Source organism: Dendrobates tinctorius, unplaced genomic scaffold (assembly GCF_039654945.1).
Source record: "Dendrobates tinctorius isolate UK_male_01 unplaced genomic scaffold, ASM3965494v1 ptg000152l, whole genome shotgun sequence".
Taxonomy (NCBI): domain Eukaryota; kingdom Metazoa; phylum Chordata; class Amphibia; order Anura; family Dendrobatidae; genus Dendrobates; species Dendrobates tinctorius.
This window is the reverse complement of record NW_027361819.1, coordinates 1,814,679-1,818,541: the sequence shown is the minus strand read 5'-3', so window position 1 is coordinate 1,818,541 and position 3,863 is coordinate 1,814,679. Positions and strand designations below refer to the sequence as shown.

Here is a 3,863-nt window from a genome sequence, read left to right as displayed (position 1 = left end):
TCTAACAAGATATAGAAACTTAGAACTGTTTGTGATGTGAAAGGGTTTCAGGTAATAAACAAACAGTTCTCAAGATTGTGTCACTATGAGCATTGTCTAACAAGATATAGAAACTTAGAACTGTTTGTGATGTGAAAGGGTTTCAGGTAAAATAAACAAACAGTTCTCAAGATTGTGTATGTCTGTCTGAACTGTGTGACCAGAAATGCAGCTATGTAATGGTCTGAATGCATTCTGTATATTTCACCCCACACCATTTTTTTTTCTGTGAAATAATCATTTATTAATTAAATACAAGTCCAGAATTTTGCACACACAATATACTAATTGGATTTGTCACTGACATGTGTGTATATATATATATATATATATATATATATACACACACACATCTATTCTATGTGTATATATCTATTCTATCTATTCTATTCTCACCTGTCACTCTGTGATTACACTGTACGTGGCACAACATTTGCTGGCTTTTATTCTATCTAATATCTATCTATATATATATATATATATATACACAGTGCATATATTAAATCTATACATATTATATATTACATATATATTATATGTTTACTATATATACACGTATGTGTGTGTCACTGACATCTATATATATATTTATGTATTCTTTGTATATATATCTATTGTTTCTAAGCTATCAGTGTGATTTTACAGTAGCCGGACATGAATTGCCGGCTTTTCAAAGGACACCAGTGCGTAAAAATCGGACAACACTTGCATAGTGCGAGTGCTGTGCGATTTTTTTCTCACACCCATTGACTTGCATTGGCGAGTCTCGTTCTAGATACGCAGCATGCTGTGATTTTTTTTCTCAGTCCGATTTCAACTGAGAAAAAAAAATAACAGATGAAACGTCACCCTTTGAATAACAGTGGTCCAAGTGCAATCCGATTTTTTATCGGATTGCACTCGTCTGTATTTCTCACAAATGGGTATGAGCCCTTAGGTCTCATTCAGGCATCCGTAGGTCACATACAAGCTCCATCACCGTTTTTCATGGAATAGAACATGTACCTGTTATGTCCTAAGTAGCTGCTCACATATCCATGTTTTTTTGCCGACCGAGTCGATCGGGAAAACCACAGATCAAAATCAAAGATATCACGTGGATCGCCGCAGCCCCACAATGAGTATTTGGTGAATTTTTCATAGACTTTCCTCATCTTGTTGAAGTCTATAAGAAAAATCTGCAAACAAAATGTATATTTTACCGCAAAAGAAATTGACATGTTGTAGATTTAAAAATTGCGACGTTAGTCAGTTTCCACAGCATAAAAAAATCACAGTGGGCGGTGGTTCCTTCAGTCTTCAGTGGGGTCCCAGCAGTCTGGAAATGTATTGCATAGCCTTTCCGTATGCCAGCAGTTAATGAGATGATAGTAACCCATTAATTCTAAACAATCAAAAACAGGGACCATTCACACATTAAGGCCGGGATCACACATGCAAGAAACTCGGACGAGTCTCACGTTTAATACCCAGCACTGCCGCCGGCACTCAGGAATGGAGCATGCAACTGCATAGAAATACATGCAAACGCATGCTCCTGTCCAAGTGCTGGCGGCAATGCCGGGTATTAACGTGAGACTCGTCCAAGTTTCTCGCATGTGTGATCCCGGCCTAACATTTAATCTCGGCCTCAGCTTATTGTAATAGAGGCTCCTTTATTCACATAGAAGATAACATGTAGGGGTTCAGTGAAGGAGGCGGTAAAGGTGTGTAAGTGTCTGATGGGGTCACACAGCTCATAGAAGGACAGACGCCCGGCCTCATAGTCTAAGAAGACTCCAAGTGTCGGATATGTTGGCTTTACATTGAGGATTAGTTTATCGGAGTTGTGCCATACTTTATATCCTCCATTATACATATCCAAACACCAAGATTTATCATTATATCCAATACAAGACTCTTCTCCTTCCCTTTCTATACTTGGATAGGAAAATCCGATGGCACATCTTCCTATCTGGTTCCTCTCTACCTCCCAGTAATGTCTTCCTGAGGAGAGACCACATCTGCTTAACACATGAGCATAAGTAAGAAATTTTCCTGGTGATTCTGGCTTCTTCTGTTTTTCTCCTAAATCTGTTGCTGTTTTCAGATCTTCTGATATCTTCACACATTCATGAGCAGTGTCCACGTCCAGCAATATGTCGGGGACATGGACCCCGAGCTCTGATGTTACATTGGTGACAATATCCCTCATAGATCGGTGTAAGGTAAGTGAGATCAGAGCCTCATTCAGATCCTCCTCAGAACTGACCTCTCCACCATCTCCACCTGTGTCCTCATCACCTCCATGACTACATACTGTAATGTCACTTTCTTGTAAGAGTCTTATTGGGTCAGTGACACGACACATCTCCTCCACCTGACGCATCTTCTTGGACAGTTCATCCTCCTGTATTTCCAGTTTTTTGATCAGATTAGATATCTGGGACACAATCTTCTCCTCCTGCCTGGAGACCTCGCTCAGCGCATTCTTTTCTGCCATTTCCAGTTTCTTCTTAATGTCCATAAATATCTTACTGATTTCTTCCTCTTATCAGAGGCTTTCTCCTGGATCTTTCTGTTACAATCCACCAGATTCTGGACTTTTGCCTGAATATCTGCTTTTTGTGGATTTAGTGCATCCACGTATTCCCTCAGTTTCTTATTCTTCTTCTCAGAAGCCTCATCTAGCAGTTCCACCTGGTGTCCTTGGTGTTCGCCAACCAGGCAGCAAGACACACAGACAAGCCACATCCTGCGGGCAGTAATACTCCAGAACCTTCTTGTGGTGGGAACATTTTTTGTAACCAAAAGAGTCGGTGGGTTCTATTAATATATGATCTAATGCCTTGTTGTGGGCTGTCAGGTGGTCGCCACATAGGGAGCTTTCACAATGTAGACATGTCCTTACAGCCAGTACAGGAGACTTTGTACAGTAAGTACAGAAGATCCTGGTCTCCTCCATATCAGGCTGAGTAGATGAGAAACGCTCCACTATGTTCCTCAGCTTCTGGTTCTTCTCCAGGGCAGGACGCTCCGGATATTCTGCTCTGCAGGCAGGACAGGAATACCCTCCAGCTGCCTCCTGGGCATCCAGCACACTCACAATACACGAGCGGCAGAAGTTGTGTCCACATCTCAGGGATACGGGATCTGTATAGAGGCTCAGGCAGATGGAGCAGTTCAGCTCGTCCCTCAGCTCCGCAGACGCCATTGTAGTGGGAAAGAGCGGGAACTGAAAGTGAAAGAGTTTATTAGAGGCGGAGAGTTTCTGAGAATAAACTATAAACCCATGCAGCTCAGATAATGAGAAAGAAACTGATTCACAGGTTCTGAGGTTGGATGAGAGTTTTAGTAGTTGTAGTTGCACCATAGGCCTGAAACGGGGCCAGGATGTGGGGTAGGCAGGGTAGTACCCGCCTAGGGTGCTGATTCCTAGAGGGGAGCACACGTTGGGGGGGAGGGACATGGCTGAATGCCTGTGGCCGCCCAGCATTTTATCTGGCAGCAGCACAGTGATGTCCAGGGCACAGGCATGAAGGTGAGCAGTGTCAATCACTGGCACCGTTCAGGCTCAGCCCTCTCTGCACTGTGCTCTGGCCATTGCTCCTTCCCTACACTCAATTATCCGGCCGGGACAGGAGCAGGGGAGCTGGAATCCTCTCCCTGCCCTGCTGGGAACTCCAGCAGAGCACAGGTCACTTCCGGCCTGCATTGTGCTGGAGACAGCGCACATAGGGCACGATGGATAGCGCTATATGGTGAGGTCATCACGCCATCCAGCGTCCACTGCTGTACAGTGACTACAAGATGAGATGCAGGTCGCGATATATGGGGAGCCGGAA

At 43.6% G+C, this 3,863-nt stretch overlaps 1 pseudogene; it reads right to left on the bottom strand.

Annotated features, from left to right (window-relative positions):
* Window positions 1–1,669: 1,669 nt before the first annotated feature.
* Window positions 1,670–3,250, bottom strand: LOC141050625 (E3 ubiquitin/ISG15 ligase TRIM25-like; annotated as a pseudogene).
* Between the last annotated feature and the right edge of the window lie 613 nt (window positions 3,251–3,863).